This window comes from Oryctolagus cuniculus, chromosome 18, assembly GCF_964237555.1.
Source record: "Oryctolagus cuniculus chromosome 18, mOryCun1.1, whole genome shotgun sequence".
Classification (NCBI taxonomy): domain Eukaryota; kingdom Metazoa; phylum Chordata; class Mammalia; order Lagomorpha; family Leporidae; genus Oryctolagus; species Oryctolagus cuniculus.
Genome location: NC_091449.1, coordinates 40,387,686 through 40,400,836, shown reverse-complemented (window position 1 = coordinate 40,400,836; position 13,151 = coordinate 40,387,686). Strand labels below are relative to the sequence as shown.

The 13,151-nt window shown below is 50.1% G+C and overlaps 1 protein-coding gene across 1 annotated transcript in view; it reads right to left on the bottom strand.

The window, feature by feature from the left end:
• The window catches only part of NUP93 (nucleoporin 93), a 120,838-nt gene extending 118,088 nt beyond the window's left edge, over positions 1-2,750 (bottom strand). Inside the window, exon 1 of the mRNA XM_008257320.4 lies at positions 2,610-2,750. The gene's annotated coding sequence lies outside the window, so the exon portion shown is untranslated. The remainder of the gene's footprint in view (positions 1-2,609) is intronic.
• Positions 2,751-13,151: the final 10,401 nt, after the last annotated feature.

The following is a 13,151-nucleotide window of genomic DNA, read 5'->3' as shown; positions in this document are numbered from 1 at the left end:
CATGCTGTTTCCTTCCTTCATGCCAGAGGCACAGATCTCCATCCCCAGCTTGTCACACGGGGAATTCCTACATATACTAGCAAGTCAGCTGGCCCAGGCAGACCCACCCCAACTCCCTCCCACACCAATGGGAACCTTCTGTAGTGTTTCCTGTGATTATTTCTTCCGCTGTACCTCTCCCTCTCAAGATGGCAAATCCTGTAAGAAAGGTCCACAGACACTCAGCTCTGACTCATCAGCAGCCAAGTCTGGCACAGCACAGGTACCAGACATATGTTTGCAGAATTAAAGTGACCTATTCCCAGAGCACACCTTGGCCCTCTCACCTCCAGATCTTTGCTCTGACCCCTCCCCATCCCTGGCACATCTTTCCCTCTGCCTTACACACTTCAGTCCACTGAGAAGCAGGTTCAGGTGTTCAAGCTCACATCTCCGACTCTTCACACCTCAAGGTCTTTGCACTTGCGATTCCACTGCCAGGAAGACTCTTGAATATTCCCATGACTTGCTCTCTCATTTCAATCAGGTGTATGTTAAAATATCCCTGTCCTCCTTTTAAAAAACAATCCCGCTTCCAAGTCCCAGTCTTACTGATGGTGTCCTTCGTAAACATCAGCACGACGAGGGCCAGCCTGTCTCACTCACCACCGTATCCACCGTATCCATGAGCTTCTAACAGCGGCAGACGCACTCATTTATTTCACACATACAGAGCACCTGTGCCAGGTCTAGGTGCTGGAGATGCATCAGGGAACAAACTGGAGAAAAATCTCCTCACTGACATTGTAGAGGAAAAGGTAAACAATAGACAAGACGCATGATCCAAACGTAAGCACTAAGAACAACTAAGGCAGTGAAGGCAGTCAGTGGGGAAAGCTACACTAGTAACCCCTCGCAGAGACTTGCATGTGAGAGCAGGCCACGTGGAGACTGACCCACAGGCACAAAGGACCCTGACGCCAAAGCGTATCTGACATATGGAAGGGGAGGGAAACAGAAAACTGGAAAGTAACAGCATGAAGTTACACAAGGCCTGACAGCTCACTGTAAGGAGTCTGTTAGAGACATGGGGACCCCTCAGATAATTTTTTAAGTATAGGGGTGACCTGCTCTGATGATCTGTGTTGTAAAAGGATCCCTTTTAAAACCACCATAATGAAAACAGGGGCCAGAGCAGAAGAAGGGGGATCAAACAGGAAGCTCTTCGAGGTGAGAGGAGGTGGTGACAAGCACTGGGCGGGGAAAAGGAGTAGCCATGGGGCATGTGTTTGGTACAGGGGTTAGGATACCACCTGGGATGCCCACATTCCATACCGGAGTGCCTGATTTAAGTGCTGGTACCTCTGCCTTCCATCCAGCCTCCTGCCAATGCGCACCCTAGGAGGCAGCAGATTAGGCTCAAACAGTTGGGCCTGCCACCAACATGAGATCTGGTTGAGTTCTGGGTTTCTGGCTTTGGCCTGGCCCGGCCCTGGTTGTTGCAGGCATGGGGGGGGGGGGGGGGTACCAGTGTGTCTGGCTGTGTGTGTGTCTCTCTCTCTCTCTGCATTCCAATAAAATGAATGTAAATAAAATTTTTAAAAGAGAGAGAGAGCAATCAAGGATGAATCAAAGGACAGAAGAGGGGAAGATGGCAGAGAGAGGGGAGCTCACCCAGCCTTTCCTTGGCATGCAAATTTGAGTCCTTTATCATCCCTCTCAGTGGAAACAGAAAGAGGGCAGCTGGACAGAGGTCAGAGCAAGGCCGGGGCTAGAGACATAAATATGGGCTCTACCAGCCTAATATGTAGATATTTCAAGTTGGACAGGATCACCCTGCATGAAAAGTGAGAATTTCACACACGCAGATGCACAATGGAGAAAGACAGACAAGAAAGGGGGAGGGAAGGAAAAAGCTAGGATGCTGCAGGATGGATGCCCTCTCAGACCCTGCCCCACCCACCCCGGGCACCATACAAAAAGTAACCGTTGCTTGTGCTGCAAGACACCTCCGCCAAACAAGAAAAAACAGAGGGGCAAACGGCTCTATCAAGGGATCGTCCAAACTCTGACCAAGGACCAGAGGGGCCGCGGAGAGCCGCCCGAGAAAGGTCAGCCACTCCCGGTTCCAATCATTGGCATCCCCTCGGACGCCAGCACAGCAAACAAACTCAATGCTTGGAGAGGCTCACGGGGTCGTCTCTCAGGCCCCAAAAGCCCCTCCCCACGCCTCCCCGCCGCACCGTCGGAGAGTAGCGAGCAAGCCAGTAGGGAGCAGCTGTCAGGACCGCAGTCGGGCCGGGTGGCCCGGCGGGGCCGGGTGGGGGTGGCGCGGGGGCGTGGCGCCGCGGCAGAGCGCCGAGGTGGGGCCGGAAGGTCAGAGGCCAAGGCTCTGCACCCGCCGAGAGGGCACACAAAAGGCACTCCCGGGGCGCAGTCCCACGCTACACCTAGCGGGTGGCCCCACGAGCCGCTGTGTGGCGGGCGTCAGGCGTGCCGGCTGCCATGCGGAGAACGGGAAGTGTGAGCAGCATGGCTTCGGGCGTGCAGACGGGACTCCGCCCAGCTTCCAAGTCCCGGTTTCAAGGACAAACAGCGCGTCGGCGGGACGCGACCAGACACACGCTCACCTGGCCCCACAGCCGTGTCCACCGCTCGAGTCCGGGCTGGAGAACGCGGCCGCCGCTTCTCGCGCCGCTCGGCCGCGCTTCCTGATTGGCCGAGGCTGGCCGCTCCCAGAAGCCTCCGCGCGGCGGCCAAATGAACTTTATAGAAACCCGTGGGGACGGACAAGGACACAGGCGGGGCTGGGGGCGGGGCCTGCAGCCGAACCGTCCGTCACTCCGGGCACCCCGGAGGCCACCGCCTGCACCCTTCCAGCGTGCGGAGTCGACTCCTCGGGGAGAAAGCGATTCCGCAATTCCCTGTGCTGGGGACGCAGTGGCAACCACGATGGACAAGATCGCTGCCCTCATGAAGTTCCCAGGCTGGTGGTGGAGACAAAAATATAGTAATAAATAACTGCAGTGAGTCAAGAGGGCTATGGAGATGCTGTGAGAGAGAATGGTTGGGTGGCCGGGGTAGGTCTCTCGCTAAGGAGGTAACATCCGGGGCTCCGCTGTGACTCAGAGCGTCGAAAGCAGAGTGGGCAAGAGTGAAGGCTCCAGGGAAAACCAGCTTGGTGCTTGGAGAATAGACTGCGAGCTAGGTCAGAGGGGCGGGGGCACCACGCACAGAGAACAGGGCCGGACTTGGCAGGTCCTTACAGCCACAGTAAGAAAGTTGGGGTTTATTCTTCGTGCCAATGGAAAGCCGCAGAAGGGTTTGAGGCAGGGGTGTGGCTTGAGCTGGCTGACCTCTGTCAGAGAGCGCTCCAGCCGTCTAGGTGGAGAACGGGCGGAAGACCACAGCGGTGTGCGGCGTGTTCAGACGATGGGACCAGGCCACTCCTGCAGAACACGCGTGTGCGAACAGTGTGCCCAAAGTGGGTAAGGCCCAGACCTCCTGAGCCAGTGGGGAAACAAGCACATAAACAAATTGGCTTTCAACTTAAGGTGGCAAGGGCACGGCACAGCGATGCAGGGATGCTAGGGGAGCTTAAGCTGGTCTGGCAGGCTGGAAGTCAGAGAGGCCTTCCTGGAGGAAGTGACACATTCCCCAAGCCATAATGTTGCATAGTGTTCAGGCTAAGAAAAAACCAATGATCCAGAGGAAGGAGTAAGTAATGGCAGAGAGGAGAGACTCGGGGCTTTCTGCACCCTCTCTTCATCCCACCTCTTGTCTCTGATACAGATTCTCTCCATGGCCAAAAAGTGGGAGCTGTGCTTCGGACAGAGGGGAAAGTGCTGGGAGGTTTGCAGCCATGGGGTGACCTGAGCTGACTCTGCTTTGTAAAAGACCCCTCTGCCTCTCTGGTCAAACTCTAGACAGGCTTCTCTGAGGCCTCTTGTCAATTAGGCCCCAAACTTGGCCTATAAAGACTTGAACAAAACACCAGGCTTTTCTAACAGCTAAGGCAGAGTTAGAGAGGGAGTGAGAGAGAGAGAGAGGGAATGCTTCCATCCTCTGGTTCACTCCCCAAATGGTCACAATGCCAGGGCTGGGCCAGGCCAAAGCCAGGAGCCAGGAGCTTCATCCAGGTCTCCTATGTGGATGCAGGGCATATTAGCAGGGAGCTGGATTGGAAGTGGAGCAGCCAGGACACAAACTGGCACCCATATGGGATGCTGGCATCATGGGCAGTGGCTTAACCCACCATGCCACAGTGCCGGCTCCAAAGCTTTGTTTATTTTTAATAGCTCACAGCAGCATATTGTAGGTTCTCTGTAGATGATTGGTGCTGATTGACAATCTGTGTGAATGTGGCTTCACCCTGGAGCTATTACATGTGTATCTGATCCTGCTGTGGTCAGAGAGTAGTCACAAAAGTAATCGCATCTCAGGGCTGGCACTGTGGCACAGTGAGTTAAAGCCCTGACCTGAAGCGCCGGCATCCCATATGGGTGCTGGTTCTAGTCCTGGCTGCTTCTCTTCTGATCCAGCTCTCTGCTATGGCCTGGAAAGCAGTGGAAGATGGCCCAAGTCCTTGGGCCGCTGCACCTGTGTGGGAGACCCGGAGGAAGCTCCTGGCTCCTGGCTTTGGATCGGCACAGCTCAGGCCATTGTGGCCATTTGGGGAGTGAACCAGCAGATGGAAGACCTCACTCCCTGTCTCGACCTCTCTCTGTAACTCTGTCCTTCAAATTAATAAAATAAATATTTAAAAAAGTAATTGCATCTAAATAGTGTTTTATATTTTTATCTTGCTTTATGTAAAGAAAACATTGCAGTAACATACACAAGCACTCATTAAACATTGCCAGAAGAAAGATCACATTTACCTTCCAAAGCTGACTACTTCCATATTGTAAAACCCAGTAAACCTGGGACCTACAATGTGGCATAGCAGGTTAGGCCGCTGCCTACAACGCTGGCATCCCAGAGGGGCACTGGTTTGAGTCCCAGCCACTCCACTTTGATCCAGCTCCCTGTTGGTGTGCCCGGGAGGGCAGTGGAGGATGGCTAAGGTACTTGGTCCCCTGCTGCCCAAGTGGGAGACCTAGATGGAGTTCTTGGTTCTTGACTTCGGCGAGGCTCAGCCCCAGCTGTGGTGCCCATTTCAGGAGTGAACCAGCAGATGGAAGATCTCTCTCTCTCTCTCTCTCTCTCTCTCTCTCTCTGCCTCTCCCTCTCTGTAATTCTGCCTTTCAAATGAATAAATAAATCTTTCTAAAAAAAGTAATTCTGCCCTAGATACATGCCCAAGAGAAACTTGTAATACGTGAGCACTGGGACACAGGAGGAAGAAATTCCACAGATGTGTGGTCCATAGGAGCAAAAAGCTGGAAAGAAGCTAGGGATCCATTCGCAATGCAGCATGGGGCCAGCATGTGGTGCAGCAGGTCAAAAGCCCAGCATTCCCTATGGGCACCAGCTGGAGTCCCGGCTGCTCCACTTACCCTCCAGCTCCCTGGAAATGTGCCTGGGAAAGCAGTGGGAGATGGCCCGAGTCGTTGAGCCCTTGCTCCTATGTGGGAGACGCAGAAGAAGTTCCTGGCCCAGCCCCAGCCATTGCAGCCATTTAGGGAGTGAACCAGCAGCTAGAAGAGCTCTCTCTCCTTCCTTCTCCCCCACTCTCTCTGTATCTCTACCTTTCAAATAAATAAATATTTTTAAAAATACAACAGCAACAAGATAAACCAATTGTAGGATAGTGTGCAATGAAACATCACGCAGAAATAACGAGAGTGCTGCAGCTACAAACACAGCTAGGATGCATCTCGGACACATGGTGTTAAATGGGAAGCACAAGTACCCGAAGACTGTAGGAGCCCAAAAATCCTCAGAAAGTTTAAAAACTCAAGTGTATTGGTTGGTGTGTCATTACTATAACTGAGTACCTGAGGTAACTTACTTAGGAGACAAGGAGGTTTATTTGGAGGTTCCCAGTGCAAGGATGGGTGGGCCTTCCTGGCTGAGTTCTTTGGCGAGGCTGGAAGTGGACAGTGGCCGAGCAGTGTGGAGGAACCACCACGTGCAATCCAGGAATCCAGAGGGGCTGCCTTGCAAGCAGCAGCATCACGTGCTGCCCCACAGGCTGGCAATACAATTTTCATAAAAAGAAAGTTCTTGTAAACTACGCAATTAATGGAACAGAAACATCTCCAGAAATGTCCCTGATATAGACCTTGTCATCAGGAGAAAGGAATTCCTGTCTTTGTGGCATATGGACAAGCAGAGCGTTCAAGGAATGGCATTGGAAGTGAGTTCAGAATCCACAGAGGAAATGATTTGGACTCTATCTGGGCAAACGCTGGGAAGTTGAAGTTTGTTCCACCTCTGTGCAAAGGAAATAAAATGACGAAAGCATGTTTCAGGTTTTTCTGAGGATGGGAGTTGTGCATGGTGCCAGGAGAGGCACTGTCCCCACTTTGTCAGTTCCTTTCTCTCTCTCTCTCCATGTGTTTGCAGCATGATTGAAATTAGATAGTGTTTGGCCGGCGCCACGCCTCAATAGGCTAATCCTCCACTTAGCGGCGCCGGCACTCCAGGTTCTAGTCCCGGTCGGGGCGCCGGATTCTGTCCCAGTTGCCCCTCTTCCAGGCCAGCTCTCTGCTGTGGCCCAGGAAGGCAGTGGAGGATGGCCCAAGTACTTGGGCCCTGCACCCCATGGGAGACCAGGAGAAGCACCTGGCTCCTGCCTTCGGATCAGCGCAGTGCGCCGGCCGCAGTGTGCCGGCAGCGGCGGCCATTGGAGGGTGAACCAATGGCAAAAGGAAGACCTTTCTCTCTGTCTCTCTCTCTCACTATCCACTCTGCCTGTCCAAAAAAAAATTAGATAGTGCTTTACTTTTTCTCTCTTCATGGATATTTTTTCCTTATTATTGAAAAAGAATATTTGGCATATACAAAGTATTATATGTAATAATGAATGCTTGTCGACAACTACCCAACCCAAGCACTAGTCTTAGCTACTCTGCTTTGGATCCAGCTTCCTGCTAATGCACCTGGAAAGGCAGTGGAAGATGGCCTAAGTGCTTGAGTCCTTGCCACCCATGTGGGAGACCAGGACGGAGTTCCCAGCTTCTGGCTTCCATCTTGGCAAAACCTGACTGTTACAGCCATTTGGGGATTGAACCAGCAGATGGAAGACTTCCCTCTGTCTCTCTCTGTCTCTTCCTTCCTCTCTCTCTCTGTCACTCTGCCTTTCAAATAAATAAAGCTTTTTAAAATTTATTTACTTATTTGACGGACTGAGGGAGAGAGTGAGACAGAGAAAGCTCTCATCCTCTGACTCTTTCCTGAATTGCCCACAATGGCTGAGGTTGGGCAGGAAGCACAATTCAGGGCTCCCGTGTGGGTGGCAGGGACCCATGGACTTGAGCTATCACCTGCTACATCCCAGGCTGTGCATTGGCAGGAAACTGGAACCATGAAACCAGAAGCAGAGCAAGGACTAAACCTGGAACCTCCAATACGGGATGCAGGCATCACAAATGGCATCTTTTTAAAACATATTTATTTATTTATTTGAAAGGAAGAGAGTTACAGAGAGGCAGAGGCAGAGAGAAAGAGAGAGATCGATCTTCCATCCACTGGTTCATTCCCCAGATGGCTCCAAGGGCTGGAGCAGGGCCGATCTGAAGCCAGGAACCAGGAGCTTCTTCCAGGTCCCCCACACAGGTACAGTGGCCCAAGCACTTGAGCCATCTTCTACTGCTTTCCCAGGCCATAGCAGAGAGCTTGATTGGAAGTGGAGCAGCCGGGACTTGAACTGGTGCCCTTATGGGATGCTGGCACTGCAGGCTGCAGCTTTACCCACCACACCAAGCACCGGTCCCACAAATGGCTTCTTAACAGCCATGCCAAATGCATATTTTTCATTGTGGTTTTAATTTTTATTTCCTTGACAACGAATTGATGTTGAGAAAAAATATCCATATTTAAAAACTAACAAAATATTGTGGGACTATCATATATTGCTGAAGGGTTGTAAATAGGAACAATCACTTCAAAAAATGGGCAAAATATATGAAAGCCAAATACCCATGAACTCCACGATCCAGAAAATCACTGTCAGTCAATGTATCTATCTGTCTATCTATTCATCCATTCATAAAGGTATCTCTCTCCAGCATAAATGTATACATATTTTAACCAAAATCTGTGGACAAAAATGTTCCTAGCACCACTACTTGCACTAATCTGAAAGTGGAAACAACCCAAAAGTCCATTAGCAGAAGATAAATAATAAATAAATTATGCTGTGGGCCTTTGACAAAAAGAATGTGGCAACAAAAAGAATGAGCTACATCCACAGAATGACAAGCAAAAGAAGGCAGACACAAGAGTATAGTTCCATTTATAGAGAGTTCAAATCAGGCAAGACTAATCGATGGTGACAGATGTCCGAATCGTGGATCTGTGGAAGCGGGGAGCAACTGTTGACTGAGAAGGAGAAGGAAGGAACCTTCTGCGGGCTGCCAGTGTTCTGTTTCTTAGTCTGGACGCTGAGTACATGGGTGGGTTCACTTTTTAAAAATTCATTGGGCTGCACATTTAAGATTTGTGCACTTTACCACACATCTATTATTCATTATACTACAATAAAGTGTAGAAAAATGAAAATGTCCCCCACACTGTGGAATATTGAAGATTTTTTGCGACGACCCAGAATCCATTTCACTTCCCCTCCCTCAATTGCTTACAGCCTGAAACCTTGTTTTACTTCTGTATTCTCCCACAATGCCCAGCAGGTGGAACACAGAAGGAAAGCAAGACATAATTCCTAAATAACAGACAGGATCCAGCTCCACTGATCGCCCCCTGTCTTGAGCTGCAGCTGCCAGGGATGGTTTCTTAGTGGGTGGCAGAAAATCACATAAAGGCCGGCGCCGCGGCTCAATAGGCTAATCCTCCGCCTAGCGGCACCGGCAGACCGGGTTCTAGTCCCGGTCGGGGCGCCGGATTCTGTCCCGGTTGCCCCTCTTCCAGGCCAGCCCTCTGCTGTGGCCAGGGAGTGCAGTGGAGGATGGCCCAGGTGCTTGGGCCCTGCACCCCATGGGAGACCAGGAAAAGCACCTGGCTCCTGGCTCCTGCCATCGGATCAGCGTGGTGCGCCGGCCGCAGCGCGCCGGCCGCGGCGGCCATTGGAGGGTGAACCAACGGCAAAGGAAGACCTTTCTCTCTGTCTCTCTCTCTCACTGTCCACTCTGCCTGTCAAAAAAAAAAAAAAAAAAAAGAAAATCACATAAAGCTTTGTGATCTGTGGCTGAAGGATCAGCAATATTCTTCAGCAGTCATTGGAAGCTTAAAAGGGAAGCGTCTTACTTGGCCCTTCAGGTGGGTGTCATTTCAGCAGCACAGACGGTGACTTGTCTTTATCAAGGGTAGCAAATAGACTTTAAAAAAATCTTATTTATTTGAGAAGTAGAGTTACAGACAGAGAGAGGGAGAGAGAGCTCTTCCCTCTGCTGGCCCACTCCCCAGTTGGCTGCAATGACCAGAGCTGAGCTAATCAGAAGCCAGGAGCCAGGAGCTTCATCCGGGTCTCCCACGTGGGTGCAGGGACCCAAGGACTTGGGCCATCCTCTACTGCTTTTCCAGGCCATAGCAGAGAGGTGGATGGGAAGTGGAGCTGCCAGGATGTGAACATGGCATTGCAGGTGGAGGTTAAGCCCACTGTGCCACAGCGCAGGCCTGGCAAGCAGACTTCTTCTAGAACACCAGCCCCTGGCAATCCGTTTGCTCTGCTGGAAGCCCAGTGTTAAGGATCAAGTCAAGGCTCAGTAGAGGAGTGTGTGAGTCAGGAGGCTTGCGGTGTACATAGCCAAAAGCAGAGGGCCCAAGAAACAGGGAAATGGAGAAGCTAGCCTCATTAGAAGTCCGGCAGTAAGGTGAGCCTCAGATTGGTTGAGTCAGCAGCTCCCCAAGTGCTCAGGGATTTCCGTCTGTCTGCTCAGGTCTTTCTGTCTGTCTGTGGCCTCCATCTTGGAGAACTGGCCAAAGAAGGTAGACAGCTCCTACCCTGTAAAATGGATCACAATCTTCCGGTTCCTCCAGCACCCCTGACAGATGGATGTCACTCAAAGAAACTTTCTAGGAGCTGGTGCTGTGCTGCCCTGAGTTAAGCCGCCACCTGTAATATTGGAATCCCATATGGGCTCATGTCCTGCTCATGTCCTGGCTGCTCCACTTCGATCCAGTTCCCTACTTATAGTCTGGGAAAAGCAGCAGAGCATGGCCCACGTACTTGAGTCCCTGCCACCTAAGTGGGAGACCTGCAAGAAGCTTCTGGCTCCTGGCTTCGGACTGGCCCAGCTCTGGCCATTGTGGCCATTTGGGGAGTGAACAAGTGGATGGAGGACCTCTCTGTTTCTGTAACTTTGCATTTCAAATAAATAAAGTGAGACAAAAATTGAGATTGGAATGAATCCCACACTCATTAATCGGCTGTGGCTGACTGTCAGATGACATTGTGAAGGTGGTAGGTTTTTTAAACATCTGGTTGTTTTATTTGTTATTAAACATACTGACTATTAAGTGGGGAGAAACCATCCTACACATCCCTCCGTTGCGGCTGTTTAAAAACAGCTCTGCTGACATCTATCAACTTTGTTTATGTCAAATTGGGCAATTTGTCACCAATGCTGAATTTGCCAAAAGAAAAGTGGATTTGACTGACAAGGCCCCAGGGCGTCTCTCTCTTCTTTTTCAGCATTCCAGATGTTTAAAAAAAAAAAAAAGTTGGATCTTCACCCAGGAAAGCTCATCTGTGGGAAAAAAAAAGTGCCCAAGAAACTCAGGATATGGCTTTGGTTTTTGCAGACACTTTGTCTCCAGGAGACCCCTGACTTCCTGTTTGGTTCAAATTACCCTCCATTTTCTATCACTGCCTTTCAGTGCAGCCACCTGTTTCAAGGCCCATCTGCTAAGGGCTCTGTTGTGGTTGATTATTAAATGTATTTGCAGCTGGAGTTTCAAGGGAAAAAAAAGACACAAATTACAAAAGTGTCCCTAAGAGTAAAAGTGAAAAAACAGAAACAGACTTGTAGCTATTGCCACTCCTAGAAACTGCAGTGCTCAGTTCTTCTCTGCAAACCTAGGAAGAAATACCAGTGACCAACTATGGGAACTGGAGTGAACATGGGTGACTTTGGGGCTTCCCCATGTCATTCTCCCTTCTTCGGTGACTGTATTAGTTAGCTCGTCATCAGCATAACTAAAATACCCCAGAGAAGCTAGTTATGAAGAAAAATTTATTTTGGCTCATGGTTTTGGAGGTTCACAGGCCAAGATCAGGTGGCTCTGTTGGCTTGGTGTCTGATGGGGGCAGTGGAGGGCAGAGAATGTGCAAAGGGGAGATCCCATGATAAACCAGGAAGCAGAAGACAGTGAACCAGGAAGCAGAAGACAGGGAACACACTCAGCCTTCCTGTTGCTGTGTCTCTCTTTATAAAACCACCAGGAGTCCATCAGGGGAGGCCCCACGTCAGTCACTTAATCTAATCCAATACTTTCCAAAGATCCCACCACAGTCCGATTAAATCTCTACCCTTAATCCATTAACCATCAATGTGAATCCTCTTATCATTACCATAAGACTTTGGATCCAAGCCCCTAACACATGCTCCTTTGGGGGACACCCAAGCTAGTACCTACACTATAGCAGTGAGCTATACTTGAGAACAATCCTTCTAGCCCCTGGCAACGTTGGGGAAATTACCTCTTTCCCATTGTGCTTATTTTTAGAGGGGTGATGAATTATTAATCCATTTTCTGTTGCTAATAGCACAATACCCTCATTCTGGGTAAGTTACAAAGAACAAATGCAAGGATGAGGGGTCACATCTGGTGACAGTATTCTTGCTGGCAGAGTCCCAAGATGGCACAGGACATCATGTAGCAAGAGCCACAGCAGAGCCTAAACTTCTAAATCAGGACTGGCACCTCTGGCATTTGACCCAAAGTGTACGGTATCAGAAGTCTGCTCTTCAGTGAACACTGGAAGGTGTGAGGGGAGAGCTTTTGTCCCACATGGTCCTGACTTTTTAAGTCATCAATTTCTCCCATTTTGTTTTATTATATACTTAATAATTTATTTATTTGAGAGGCAGAGGCACACATAGAGAGTTCCTAGCTGCTGTTTCACTTTCCAAATGCCCACAAAGGCTCCTGACTAGGGCCTGAAGCTGGGGGTCAGGAACTCAATCCAGTTCCCTATGTGCATGGCAGGCAATCAAGTGATTGATTGATCACCACTGCCTCCCAGGGTTTGTACCAGCAGGAAACTAGAGTTAGAAGTCCAGAGCCAGGCATCAAACCCAGGGGATAGGGGGTGCAGGTGTCTTTAAAAGCATCTTTTTTTTTTTAAATGTTTATTTGAGAGGAAGAGTTACAGATATAGAGGGAGAAACAGAGAGAAAGGTCTTCCATTTGCTGGTTCACTCCCCAAATGGCTGCAATGGCTGGAGCAAGACCACTCTGAAGCCAGGAGCCAGGAGCTTCTTCTGTGTCTCTCATGCAGGTGCAGGGGCCCAAGGACTTGGACCGTCTTCCACTGTTTTCCCAGGCTATGGCAGAGAGCTGGATCGGAAGAGGAGAAGCTGGGACCCCAATCGAGGAGGCTTAGCCTACTACACCACAGTACTGGCACCCTAAGCAGCATCTTAACCACCAGGATAACAACTCTCCCTGCTTTAATGTTTGTTCTTTTTAATCCACCCTAGTAAGAACCAACTTTTCTACAGTAGTCCCCTCTCATCCACAGGGGATCTAGTCTAAGACCTCCAGTGGGTGCCTGAAACCATGGCTAGTAACCCCATAAAGTCGACCCCCTGCCTCAGAGTCAATCAACCACAGACCAAAAATATTCAGAAAAATAAAAAGAATTGCTTCTACCCTGAACATATACAGACTTCTGTTTCTTGACATCATTCGCTCAGCAAAACAGTATGATAACGGTTTCTAAGGCATGTATGTGGTGTCAGGTATCGAGAGTAATCTAGAGGTGACTAAAGCTTGTGGAAGGGCAGTCCTAGATTGGGTGCAAAGTCTATACCCTTCATTCCAGTCTGGCTGAAAAGCCCACGAGAGCATTTCAGGCATGGAATGCCAAGACACTGTGCAAAAAA